At 44.4% G+C, this 14,294-nt stretch overlaps 2 long non-coding RNA genes across 7 annotated transcripts in view; one reads left to right on the top strand and one right to left on the bottom strand.

The window, feature by feature from the left end:
• Nucleotides 1-6,588, top strand: part of LOC123585071 — an 80,053-nt gene extending 73,465 nt beyond the window's left edge. For 2 of the 5 annotated variants that reach the window (XR_006705884.1, XR_006705882.1), the window contains 2 exons: nucleotides 2,307-2,460; nucleotides 4,637-4,815. This is a non-coding gene — a long non-coding RNA (uncharacterized LOC123585071). Of the gene's footprint in view, nucleotides 1-853; nucleotides 937-2,088; nucleotides 2,170-2,190; nucleotides 2,461-2,519; nucleotides 3,133-4,636; nucleotides 4,816-6,525 lie in introns of those variants that run through there. The other 3 variants (XR_006705886.1, XR_006705883.1, XR_006705885.1) reach the window with 3 other exon arrangements.
• LOC123585072 overlaps nucleotides 1-14,294 on the bottom strand; it is a 41,421-nt gene that overhangs the window by 456 nt on the left and 26,671 nt on the right. Inside the window, exons 2-3 of one of the 2 annotated variants that reach the window (XR_006705889.1) lie at nucleotides 7,861-7,927; nucleotides 1,154-1,313 (exon numbers count right to left, since the gene is read on the bottom strand). This is a non-coding gene — a long non-coding RNA (uncharacterized LOC123585072). Of the gene's footprint in view, nucleotides 1-377; nucleotides 1,314-7,860; nucleotides 7,928-14,294 lie in introns of those variants that run through there. The other variant, XR_006705887.1, reaches the window with a different exon arrangement.

The following is a 14,294-nucleotide window of genomic DNA, read 5'->3' as shown; positions in this document are numbered from 1 at the left end:
ATTTTTGTTTGTTTTTGGGAACTGTAGCCCTGCATCCCTCAATTCAAATTCCATAGAGCTTAGCTTAGTCCTCTGATGGTATCAGTGCAACCCTGAAGCTTCACTGCTAACTTCTCATAGTTCTCCTTTTCTCAATAGTGTAAAATTAGTCTTTCGTTATATAATAACTGCTCTCATGTGGAAGGCAGCTTGTAGATAAGCTGAGAGATTGAACAATTCTCCTGAAGTCTGAGGAAACGCACCCTTCTTGAGGATTCATTGAGGATTTACACCAAACCAGTATTCTCAACTTTATTTTTTTTTTAGGTTTATTTATTTTGATAGAGACAGAGTATGTCTGAGAGGCATAGAGTGAGAGGAAGAGACAGAATCCCAAGCAGGGTCCACACTGTCAGTGAGGAACCCAATGCTGGGCTCGAATTCACAAGCTGTGAGATCGTGACCTGAGCCAAAATCAAGAGTCGTATGCTTAACCCAAGCATTAGCATTGAGCCACCCAAATGTGCTCATATTTATTCTTAATCTGTAATGAAATGGTGATTCCCCATGATGTATACTGAGAAACCTCTGTTTTACTGATGAATTCTAAATTGCTAGTTGAGCCTGACCTGTCCATAGTTATTTGATTAGTTATGAAACAACATGGACCAGGACACCGTGAGGTCTTTATCAAGGTGAGGGGATGGTTCTCCCCCTTATCCTTGGGGGTCACTCAAGGCATGTGGGATACCCTCTGCCTCTGGTCAGGGACCTGAGTGTAGGGAAAAGTTTAAGATATTTGAGGAAGGAGATGAGGGATTGTTTTCATTCTGCAAATTCCTCTAAAAGCAGAATAAACCTCTGTCCCTTCTAGGGTCTTTGGTAGATCCAGAAACTGCTGAAACCTCTGTGAGTTAGAGCAGCTCTGACTGTACCAAGAATGCAGACAAGGACAAGGTAAATGCCGGGGCCATTCTCAGTTGTAACTCTTTTGGGAAACCCTCATCTTTAGGTACAGCTCGCTCTCCCGGCCTTGTCTCGTTTTGCGTGTTGTGTGATATGTCTGTTTTCCAGACGCACACTCATAACCCAGGAGCCCACAGGCTTCTCAATTTTTAGTCTGTCAGCTTTCTGCGGTAAGTTTAGAAGCCAAAAGTGCTCAGAGACTGAGTACCTTAAGGCTTTTCCATGAGTTTCAGGAAATAATGAGAGGAGGATGACCCCACACTCCAAACAGAAGTCTCCTGGCCTGGGTGACCCCTTCCAGACCTCACCTCTGTGGGAATGGTGTGGCTGCTGTGTCTTCCTTTCTTGATTCTGGCTAGGAGATGAACCTGTTAGAAACGACATCATGACTCCAACTTTATATTTTGTGCCCTGTGCCTGTTAGAGTGGTCCTAGATAAAGTCAGTGTCATCACTCATCACCTTCCCGTCTTTGTTGGTAAATGAGTTGTCTGGAATCCTTCCAGCTATACCTTAGGTAAAACTAGTTTGAACACTGTGTCCTTCAATTGTGTTTCTATGAGCAGTTTCTGGTTGTGTCCCCAGTCACTGTTAGAGCTGATACAGTCTCATGACACATACCAGGAGTTTTATACCAAAACACTTGCATGAAATCTGTTATGTGAATTTCTCCCTCTTTTTTTCTGTTGCACATAATGACTCTGTGTCCTGTAGTATGCTTAAAGTCAGAATTCCCTATGAATTAAGATGAACACATCTGAGCTTTGTAGACATTCACCACAAGTAACTTGTTCCTCACAGACGACTCTCCTTCCCCTGCAAGATTCCAGGCATCCTCCACTCCCCAGAGGTCTCCGAGGCCTTTGACAACACTTGAAGAGGGAAGACTCCTTTCTCAGGGAGAGGAGCAGAGGAGGCACAGCGAGGGTCCGGCTGCAGAACGTTTTGCCAGGAGTGGCTGTGATTCCATGAGCAGAATATGAGCCGTGTATTCCCACTCATTTTTTTGTGTTCTTAATATACCAAAAGCAGAGCATCTGCAGTCGCTGTAGAGGAGGGATGCAGGGTGAACCTGGGCATCGATGGCTGCCTGTCTGGAGAATCCTACTTCATTAGTCTGTAATTATTTCTGTTGACCCTCTAGGACAGGACCCTTGCCAGTTTACTTCCGCGGACATGGGCAGTGATGTGTGGTGGCATCCAGTGGCGGGGACAGAGTTTTCAGGTACTGATGCTACACTCTTGGATCCTGGTGGCAGAGAAGGTGGCAGGTGCTGACACATTCTTCTCTGGGTTACAGCTGCTTTTGGTATTGGTTCTCTTGTCTGGCATATGGATGTAGCTGTCACTTCTGTTCTGCAGGGCAGTCTGGATCCTGGGGACCTCCTCCGTTAACTGGATGATTCTGCATGCCCTACCCTGGAGACGCCCCGCCCCCATGGACTATGAGGCATGTCCACCTCCTGAACCCTGGTGGCCCTGAGGCCACCCGGAACCCCTCCACCTGCAACACTTGGTAAGATGATCTGAGCACTAGGAGTTGACTTGTAAAACACACATTTTTGTTGCTGTTAGGTCTTGGGCCAAGGTGCAGAGGCGGTACCACAGACCATTGTGATGCAAGGGGAATGTCTGTTGCCATTACCACATTCCTCAAGTTTCCCAGGATCTCATCTTTGTCATTTCCCCCATCATGGGTGGGTACAGGCATCTCTTGTGGAGAAGGAATGGGGCCGTATGCAGCAAATCAGACATAGCGCTTCAGCAGAAATGCCCTGTACACAGTCCACATGCTGGGATCTGTGAGGCATGAGGCACAACGTAACGTATGTCCATCTAGTTGTGCCCCCAGCCATCCATAGTTGTTCGCTGAGTGATGAATACATCTGAATCAGGGCTTTTAGGAGTCTTCAAGTTATAAGGGATGGTTCTTCAAGTTCTTCTTGGGGATCACTGGAGGCATGTGGGACACCCTGTGCATGTAATTTGGGATCTGACTGGGGCAAAGAGTTTAAGTTGTCGGAAGTATGAGGGGAGGGTTTTTTGTTTTGTTTTTGGTCTCCAAACAGTCTACTCAAGTCAGAATAAACCTCCATCCCTTCTAGGGCTTTTTGCAGGTCCAGGAGCAGGTGTCACACCCAAGAGTGACATCGACACTGGCTCTACCAAAACTGCCGAGAAACACAAGGTAAATGCTGTGGCCATTTTCAGTTTTGTCTTTATGGACATCCACATCTTTCTGTACAAGACACTCTCCTGCCATTGTCTCTGGTTTGTGTGTCGTATGGTATGCCTGCTGTTTTTGTTTTTTTCCCAAATGCAAAACCTTTACCAAAGCCAAGTCTACAGGCTTCCCTGTTTTCCAGCTGGCATCTGTTTGTGGTAAGTTGAGCAGCGAAGCGTGCCTAAGGGTGGGGACCACAGGGCTTTTCCAGTGTGTTCCTGGAATAAATCAAGGAGGATGACACCACCCTCCACTTGGAAGTCTCCTACTTTGGCTCATTCTCTGTGGATCTCCTCAATGTGGAATCATTGCTCTTGCTGTTTCTTCCTCTCCTGTTTCCTTCTATCGAGGGTTTTAACGTGGTCAGAAAAATCTGTGGGTATCCTTACAATTTGAAAATGCGAACTGCCTTCACTCCAACTTGTGTTTTTGTATGTGTCATTTAGAATGGTCTTAGACAAAGTAAATCTCATACCCATTAGCATTTTGGTAAACACGCTGTCCAGAATCCCTTCAGGTGTGCCCTGGGTATAAATACTCTGAACTATAAGAGGTGGCATATTTGTCATGGAAAACGTGTACTGGAACTTAAGTTGTGAAGAGAAAAAATCCAACATTACCCGTGCGGCAAGTCCCCACAGTGTCCTTCACTTGTGTTCACATGAGCACGTTCTCTCATGTCCTGTGTCACAGGTATCACTAAAACATGGAAACTTACGCCAGAAATCAAAGTGCATTTGTGTTAATTTTGTCTTTTAGAATTTCACCTCATTTTTCCAGAGGACACAACCTGCAAAATGTATTGTACTTAAGCTGAGAAGTACCTCTGAATTAAAAGAAGTTAGACGAACCCGACTAACATGTATAGGTTACCTGTTTCTCTAAGAGCATGCTTTCCAGGTCCTCTACAGGCCCTCAGGATCCCCATCTCCCCATGTGTCTCTGTGCCCATGGATGGCACTTCCAGAGAGGAGGAGACCCCATTGTCGGGACAGTAGTTTGGGCACAGGCAGGGGCTTAGAGGCAGAGCTTTGAGCCACGAGGGCTATGATTCCATGTGTGGACACTGGCATTGTCATTCCTTCTCATTCTGTACTTCTTCACATACACATAAGCAGCCTCTGTGGTGGAGGGGGATCCTGGACAGAGATGCCTTCCTATCTGGAATATGCTACTTTGCCAGTTTGGTATTCAATCTATAAATCTTGTACGAAAAGAGCCCTTGCTGTTTCGACATTTCCAGACACGTGGGGACACTAGTTTACCCCAATCGCATCCTCTTCCCACCCCAAAGCTGTAAGTGGAACCCAAAGTATGGGTAGAGATTTTGGCGCTGATGCTGCCCTCTTGGAACCTGGTGGTGGGGAAGCTAGTAGGATATGAGCACTGCTGCTTTGGGTTTCTGCTTTTTGCTGGTGTTGGTGCTCTGTTCTGTCCTATGAACATACCTCTCATTTCTTTTCCACAGGCTATTTTGTATGCAAGAGTCCTGGTCCTTTCCCAGGATTGCCTTGCAGGCTGTACCCCATGGACCACCCTTCACCACCAGTCATGGGCTATAGGCCACATCCCCCTCCTCCGCCTACTCTATTTGTTAAGATGACCTGAACTGGATGAATGGCTGGTAAAGTATATTCATCTTCTTCATGATTGACTTTGTGGCAATGATGTAGAGACGGTTGTGAGTCTTGGCAATCCAACTACAACCTGCCTGAGGACACTGTAGCATATCTCAAGTTTCTCAGGACATACATACAATGGGCAGTGTCATTTCCCTGTAATACGGTGAGCTATACATTTCTCTTGTCAAATGAAAGAGGATTTTTTTTTTACACACAAGCAGACGTATCAGCAGCACTGGTGCATATTTTGGAGACACAATGTTTTGGGTTCTGTAAAGAATGAATGGGGCGCCTGGGTGGCACAGTCAGTTAAGCGTCCGACTTCAGCCAGGTCACGATCTCGCGGTCCGTGAGTTCGAGCCCCGCGTCGGGCTCTGGGCTGATGGCTCAGAGCCTGGAGCCTGTTTCCGATTCTGTGTCTCCCTCTCTCTCTGCCCCTCCCCCGTTCATGCTCTGTCTCTCTCTGTCCCAAAAATAAATAAACGTTGAAAAAAAAAATGAGGCGCACCCCTAACTTTTAGAGCATCAGGTGTCCTGTGTGAAAGAGGGACATGCATTAAATGACGCAGACCTTGTGATCACCATAATGGAAACACCGGTGAAGGATCCAGTGCAAAAATGGGGGAACCTTGAATCATACAGGAATAGAAGGGAAGTTGAGCACAGTAAGCAGAGTTTGAGGAGGTGCAGAGGGAAGGGTGTTGGGGTCAGTGAGATGCAGTTGGAGGTCATTCCTGGCCACAGCCTGAGCAGGGAGTTGTGAGGTCCACACGGAGCTGCTACGTGTGATCGCTCTCAGTGCACAATGCAGCGTTCATCTCCAAAATGTCAGTGTGTTGCCAAAGTGCACGCAGGTAATCATCTAAAAATATTGTTGTCTCCCTGGATTTTCCTGAAGGTTCTGGGTATTTGTGGGGGGAAAAAAGCCCTGGAGATATGGGGAATTTAACTTGGTCTTATGAAAATGCTCTATGCCCAAGTTCATATCCCTCAGTGAGACTAAAAGTGGAGACAGGATCTAGATTAGCTGAGTGCCTGCATTGGCCTTCAGCCTGAGTCAGACTCAGGCCCACTTAGTGGGTCAACCTACAATTCAGGGTTGGCCAGAAGCTGCCCCCGCTGGACCCCTGTCGTCACCCTGACTACAGCTTTGCATCTCCTCAGACTTCTCTCACAATATCCTGAGGCTTTGCCTGTGTTCCTGCTGTCTCGGCCCTAATACAGTTCTCAGTGGGACCTACACAGAGCCTCAGCTGTGTTATCTGTGAAAACAGGGGTAATATTTGTTTCTAAGAACATTTTAAAAAGAAGACATTACATACTTAAAGCATCTGCAAAATCTCTGGGAAGTGTCCCCTCACGCTTCTCACAGTTTCCATTAAGATATCTCTACACAATGATCCTCCAAAAAAGATGGTCACGGGAATTCATTAAACGAAGACTGTTAACAACTCAGCCCAGGGTGGGAATCACTGTTTTAAACAATAAGACAATGTCCCTCGTTTTTCTATTAGAATTCGGGCCCTGCCACACAATGAAAGAAAATTATGAGAATGTGTACATTCAGAGACCTAGATCTGAAGACAATCATTTTCTATTACACATAATCTCACAGATGCAGCCACTCACTAAAGTTTCATCTGAGGCCACAGCCACAGTAAACTACAGAAGATAGAATGCATGTAGGAAAACATAAGATCAGAGGGAAATAACCCAAAATCTCTTTGCCTTATAGGACGACTCTTTTGAAATTTGAAGAGGACTGTGCACGGTGACAGACTATGGTGATTATATATACATTTTATATGAAAGTTTCTTTCAACGTTTATTTTTGGGATAGAGAGAGACAGAGCATGAACGGGGGAGGGGCAGAGAGAGGGAGACGCAGAATCGGAAACAGGCTCCAGGCTCCGAGCCATCAGCCCAGAGCCTGACGCGGGGCTCGAACTCACGGACCGCGAGATCGTGACCTGGCTGAAGTCGGATGCTTAACCGACTGTGCCACCCAGGCGCCCCTATATATACATTTTTAAGAAGGTGTCAGATCTACCTGAATGCTTTCCCTGCCCATCATGTCCCCTCCACTTTGTCCTTCCTACTGTCCCCTAATCTACCTTTCATCGTTTTGTCTCTGTGTCAGCGTCTGCTTCTAGGGCCATCTACTCTCACTCCCCATTGAGTGCACACAGTGGGGTTCCTGTACACACAGGTAACAAAGTGCCAGAAATGGTGGTGATGGAGGATAGAAGCAAGATCACCCTTTCTGCAGGGGAGCCCGAGGGAGTTTTCTCTGGTGATGGGAACTTCCTACATCTAGACTGATGGGGTACTTATGCTCATTCATCTTAGAAATATTCACTGACTCCCTGGTGCCTCGGGGTCAGAGAGACAGGTATCTGTCCCTGGGAAATGGCGGAGTTCTAATAGTGGGGAAGGATGAGGGACCAGCAGTGACTGTGGGAGAGGAGTGAGGAGGCCACAGTGGAGTCAGACCCTAACCCAGGATGCCAGGTCTCCACAGACAGCACCATGTGTGGGAGGGCTCTGAGGAGCAGAGATTTCTGGATCAGACCTGTGAACTACATAATCCTCCCGCAGTTTCCTCACTGAGGGATGGACAGGGTAGAGGCCAGCAGCTGGAGGACACCCTGATCGTGGCTGGATTGGAGCAGGGGACCTGGGGGATTGAGTCAGAGAAAGGGACAGGCAGAAGGTCGTGGCAGGGAGTCTGAGAGACAAAGGGAAGGGAAGAGAAGGGACCTTTCTCTGCTGACTTCACCTACATTTCTGTGTGACCAAAAGGAGACTCTTGTCTCCAAGGGTAGGGAAGAGGGCTGGCAAAAAGTGACATTCTCAGCTCAAGTGCCCGGGATATCTGCCTTGCTCTTGAGTACCTAACACAGGAAGCCCATGCTTTCTGTCATGGTTGGAACTGCAGCTCATACCATTTAGTGAGAATCAATCCAATTATGAATTCCTCAACATTAAAGTACTGAAAGAAAATTAAGTGAACAGACTGAAAGATACAGCACAGGATAAAGTCCAAAGGTACACTGACTGCAATACTTACGGGAATATAGTCTATCAGAAAAGAAGTTAGGTACCCCAGTGCAGTCATTCAGACACCTGGGCAATATCTGAAAACGTAAAAAAAAAATGTAGTCCTTACTTCAAAAGCAACATTAGCGCTAGACACAAAGGGATCATGATTTAAGGTTTAGAGAGAAACCATATGACTTCATGGTGCTGTACCCATGAGATCAAGTCTCATCAAATTATACCCTTTAACTTGAAGGCTATTTGTTATATGTAAATTATACTTCATTAAAGAGAGTTTCAAAACATAAAATACAGAAGCAAATGTGGGAAAGTTCCTTTCTAATCCTGAAGTGCATGCGTGATGGGAGAGTGTCTGACCATGTCTCAACAATCCGAAAGATGAAGACATTTAAAAAATTAATAATATTAGAGTAAGAGGACGCTGAGCTCACCCTGTCCCATGTTTTCAACTACATAACATCCACATCCAAGTCCATAACCACAGAGTGATCCAAAGAGTGGCAGAACAAACTCCACAACTAGATAGAAGCTGTACCTGAAAGGTTAGGAAGGTCAGAAAGGTGGAGGGTGGCTGCCTGCAGAGAGGGCAGAGAAAGTGAGCCCTCACACCAGGGAGCTCACACAGGGAAGACTAATCCCCAGAACCTTTGGCTTTAAAACCCAGAGGGGCTGAATTCCCTTGCGTTTGGATCCTGGAGCTTTGGAGGTCAGCTGACCCAGCACCGGGTGATCCAGAAGGCTGAATGGTAGCCTACAGGTCCCTGCCTGTGTAGAGAGGCAATGTAAACATGGCATTTTACACAGTGCCAAGGCAACAGGATGCAGATCTGTTCATGCTGACTTCTGAGTGGTGGGGGTACTTTTCCAACAATGAGGGAGCTCACAGGGACCATTCCCCGCACCCCCCCCCCCCAGATTAAGCACAGAGGCACTTACCAGGGAGTGGACCTACAAAGACGCTTGCTACCCTACGTGCTAGCTGTGTGCCAGTCCCAAGAGTTATCTGGGGGACTCACCTACTCCAAGCCTGCTGGCCTCAGGGCAAACTGTTAAAACCGCATGGGCACCTTGTCTGGCCAGCTGCAGGCAAAGCTGCCACTGCACACTGTGCCCATCTGCACCGCACCCAGCTGTGCACCCCCAGCTACCCTCATCTGTCCCCCCCCCCCAGCTACTGACGCACTCTGTGCACAGCCTTGAGCCCCTGGTTGCCCTGGTGCATAGCTCCCAGCCACCAAAGGACAGCTATGATTTGTCAACAGAATCTTGGCAAGCCAGAAGGAAGTGACATGACATGTTCAAAGTGCTGAATGGAAAAATCAGCAGCCAAGAATATTCTATCCAGCAAGGCTATCATTCAGAATAGGAGACAGAGTTTCCCAAACAAAAACTAAAGGAGTTTGTATCACTAAATCAATCCTGCAAGAAATGTTAAGAGGGACTCTGAGTGGAAAGGAGAGACCCAAAGTGACAGTAGAGAGGTAGGAAACACAAATCCAGTAAAAATGAATACTTCTGTAAAACATCAGTTGAGGAACTCACAAAAATGGATACAAAATATTGTATGTACCAAAACATAGGGAGGAGAAAATAATGGGTTCAGAGGTAAATGACCATCAACTTAATACAAACAGCTAAAAGCAAAGAAATTATGTAAAAACCTAATGGTCACCATACATCAAAAACCACTCATAAATATGCAAAGAACAAGGAGAAAGAAATCAAATCACTAAAGTAGATCAACAAAACATGAAAGAGAGAAAGACAAGAAAGGGTTGAGAAAATCATTAGAAACCACAACAAAACAGGTAATAAAATGGCAATACATACAAATCAATAATTTGAATGTAAATGGAATGAATGCTCCAATAAAAAGACATAGAGTGTAAAAATGGATGAAAAAACAAAACAGATTTATATGCTGTCTGCAAGTGACCCATTTTAGACCTCAAGACACTTACAGAATGAAAATGAGAGGATGTTGAGAAACATCACACAAATGAAGGTCAAAAGAAAGCCGGGGTAGCAATACATGTATCAGAGGGGAAAAAAAGAGGACTCAAATAAAATCACAAATGAGAGGGGCACCTGGGTGGCTCAGTCGGTTGAGCCTCCGGCTTCGGCTCAGGTCATGATCTCACACCCTGTGAGTTCAAGCCCTGCATTGGGCTCTGTGCTGACAGCTCAGAGCCTGGAGCCTGTTTCATATTCTGTGTCTCCTCCTTTCTCTGACCCTCCCCCATTCATGCTCTGTCTCTATCTCAAAAATAAATAAACGTTAAAAAAATAAAAAAAAAAGTAAAATCACAAATGAGAGAGGAGAAATCACAGCCAACACCTCAGAAATACAAAAAATCATAATATTATGAAAACTTGTAAGTCAAAAATTTGGACAATTTACAAGAAACAGATAAATTCCTAGAAACATATAAGTTACATAAACTGAAACAGAAAGAAATAGAAAACATGAACAATAGCCAGCAAACAAATTGAGTCAGTAATCAAAAAAACTCTCAACAATCAAAAGTAGAGGAGCAGGTGACTTCACAGGTGAATTCCACCAAACAGTTAAAACATGGTTAAGACCTCATCTTAAGCTATTCCAAAATATAAAAAAGGATGGAAAACTTCCAAATTCATTCTATGAGGCCAGCATTACCCTGATACCAAAACCTGATAAAGAGTCCACTAGAAAAGAGAACTCCAGGCCAATATCCTTGATGAACATGGATGCAAAAATTCTCAAATACTACCAACCAAGTTCAAAAATACCTTTAAAAAATCATTCACCACAATTAAGTGGCTTTGTTCCCAAGCTGCAAGGTGGTTCCATATTTGCAAATCAATCACTGTGATTCATTACGTCATTGGGAGAAAGGATAAGAATCATATGATCAGGGCTCCTGGGTGGCTCATTCCTTGAAGCGTCTGACATTGGTTCAAGTCATGACCGTGTGGTTCATGATTCAAGCCCTGTGTTGGGCTCTCTGCTGACAGCTCAGAGCCTGGAGCCTGCTTCAAATTCTGTGTCTCCCTCTCTCTCTGCCCCTACCCCACTCACATTCTGTCTCTGTCTTTCAAAAATGAATAAATGTTTCAAAAAAAAATACGGTCATATCAATACATGCAGAGAAAAGCATTTGACAAAGTACAACATCCATTCATGATTATAACCCCCTAAAGTAGGTTTACAGGGAACATACAGCAATGTAATAAAAGTTATCTATGAAAACCCCGCAGTTAACATCATCCTTAGTGGGGAAAATCTGAGAGCTTTTCCTCTAAGGTCAGGAAGAAGACAAGGATGTTTACTCTCACCACACTTCATAAACATAGTGCTGGAAGTCCAAGCCACAGCAATCACACACAAAAAAAAACAGATCTGGAAGAAGTGAAACTTTCACACTTTGCAGATTACATGACACTATATACAGAAAACCCTAAAGAGTCCACTGAATAACTGCTAGAACTGATAAATTCAGCAATATCACAGGATACAACATCATTGTACAGAAATCTGTTGCATTTCTAGACAACAATCATGAAGCAGTAGAAAGAGAAATTAAGAAAAGAGTTCCATTTACAGTTGCACACCAAATAAGATATCTATGAGTAAATCTAACCAAAGTGGTGAGTGACCTATACTCTGAAAACTGTAGAACAGTGATGAAAGAAATTCAAGATGACACAAAGAAATGGAAGGACATTCCATGCTCATGAATCGGAAGTACAAATATTGTGAAAATGTCTATACTTCCCAAAGCAATTAACACAGTTAATGCAATCTCCATCAAAACACCCAACAGCATTTTTCACAGAACTAGAACAGTCCTAAAATTTGTATGGAACCACAAAAGACCCCCATCTTCAGAGTAAACATTCTTTATGTGAAGTGATAATTATGGATGGCATTATGCCTCTGGATCTTCTGCTCCAAAACACATGAACTCTGGCCTAAGCATATGAACAAACGTTAGACATATCCTAACCAAGGATCATTCTGCAAAATACATTCTACAAACGTACCCTCAAAACTTTGCAGATTATGAAAAATATGGAAAATCTAAAAATGGTTGTGACCAGGTGGAGCCTAAGGAGACAGGATGACTAAATGTAATAATGCCAGCTGGGATGAGTCTGGAACAGGAGAGGTTAAAACCAAAGAAATCTAAGTAAACATATAAATTTTAGTTAATACTACCATATCTCTTTGGGATATTGATTGTGATAATGTACCAATTCATATGACATCAATGGTCAGAAAACAGTCTGATGTATGTGGAGACTCAGTACTATCTTCCCAGTTTTTTATTGGTAACTAGAAGCCCATCATGAATGAAAACATTAGTAATCATGGTTTTATTTTTCAACACATAATATTATATAACTAGTTCTAGTATTAGTTACTAGTGATGGCCATGTACCTATTCTTATTGTTCTTACTATCGTTTAATTTAAACAATAGCATTCATGGTACAGAAAACTGAATGCATGATAAACACTTCATAGAAACACCTACTTTACATATTTTAAGATAATAATGTATGTATATACCACTGTATTATGTGGTATGTAAATTAAGTGTTTTTCTGATCTTGAACGAACATGTCATTGAATGGCTTTCCATAAAGGTGGTTATCCTAGATAATGAATGATACTCAGATTTTACAGGATGTACTTCACATCATGCCTGAACATTGTCAAAAATAAAAATATACACACGGCCAGATGAATCATTGTGACTAGCTCACTTATTGTAAAGAATCCTTGCTTTAATATTTTCACGCATATTTTTGGCAGGAATACAAGAGAATCATATATTTCCAAATCAAAGAGATATTCAAAGACTTGAATAATGATAGGGAGTTCAAGGGGTTTCAGAAGGAAGAGATGTGACCATGAGTGGGGAGTCACAGGCAAGCAGCTTTCTCTGGTCCATTCTGACATGTTTGCATGAGGATATGTGACTTGCCAAAGGGTAAGACCCAGAATTACAAGAGGGAAAGACAATGCTTTAGGAAGAAGTGACTTGGAAAGAGTGCTTCTGTGCCTAAGTGATGGCTCAGCAACCTGGCTGCGGGTCCCTGGGTCAAAGACTTCAAAAGACCAGCGGTAACCTAGACTAATGAAGATCTTAGTAACATAGATAATGTAACTTAGAGCCACAAAGACTTAGAGCCACAGAGTTGATCTTCACCTATGATTGGGACATGGCCACAGTTTCACAGGACATGATCATTGGGCCGGCAGTAGATGGCTAAAATATTATTTGGGGCTATACATTTAATAAAAAAATGTATGTGTAAAAATTTGGGTTTGGAATGTTAAGAAAAATCACAGGCCCAATGTTACTTATGTTAAGACCCCATGTCACTAAACCTAATTTCATTCCTGCAGGAATGTAACCTTTAACCAGTCAGCAAAGAATTTCGTAGTCAGTGCTGGAAATTTAACTGATAAATCCCTGCCATTCCCCTCAGAGGCAGTCTTGCCTAAATAAGGTATTCCGTGCCACTAAGTTTTTTTTTAAGTTTATTTATTTTTAGTGCGAGAGAAAGAGAGTACATGCAAGGGAGGGGCAGGAGAGAGGGAAAGAGAGAATCCCACAACCATGAGGTCATGATCTGATCCAGGATCAAGAGTCAGACACTTAACCAAGCCATCCAGGCACCCCAAGATTGTGAGGTTTTAAAGGTTAGCAGGCTTGCTGGGATACAGCCCCGAGGGCACTGGCCTACTCCTGAGGAGAAGGCAGCAAACAACTTGCAGGCAGATGGCATGGAAACAGTGATCTGTACAACGCCTGTTGCACACAGTGGGGAGATTATGTACTCATCGTGGAGAGCATCCCTGAGAAGCAGTGTTCACAATGAGGGGACAAAGAGCTAAGACAGAGGAGCTGCGTGGTGCCATTTCCCTGCTCTGCCCCTGCTCCCCCTTCCCCCCTCCCCTCCGGCATAAACACAGAGCCATCTGCTGGAAACAAAGCAATTCCCACACTGTCTGTCCAAGGTGCTTACACCAACCCCACCTTCCTGTGCTCTGGAGAGACTGGCCTTCTAGGTCATTCAAGCTTGCCTCAGTCCCAATGGAGCTGGCCCATTCCCCAGAAGACCAGTGGAAGCTCATGACCACACCACCTCTCTTGACCAGACAGTTATGCAGGACTTCACTTCGAGTGGCAGTCATTTCAAGTCTCATTAAGAAGCAGATCAGGGGGCGCCTGGGTGGCGCAGTCGGTTAAGCGTCCGACTTCAGCCAGGTCGCGATCTCGCGGTCTGGGAGTTCGAGCCCCGCGTCGGGCTCTGGGCTGATGGCTCAGGGCCTGGAACCTGTTTCCGATTCTGTGTCTCCTTCTCTCTCTGCCCCTCCCCCGTTCATGCTCTGTCTCTCTCTGTCCCAAAAATAAATAAACGTTGAAAAAAAAATTAAAAAAAAAAAAAA

The sequence above is a fragment of the Leopardus geoffroyi genome, chromosome C3, assembly GCF_018350155.1.
Source record: "Leopardus geoffroyi isolate Oge1 chromosome C3, O.geoffroyi_Oge1_pat1.0, whole genome shotgun sequence".
Lineage (NCBI taxonomy): Eukaryota > Metazoa > Chordata > Mammalia > Carnivora > Felidae > Leopardus > Leopardus geoffroyi.
The sequence above is the reverse complement of the archived record's forward strand: the minus strand, read 5'-3'. Positions and strand labels throughout refer to the sequence as shown.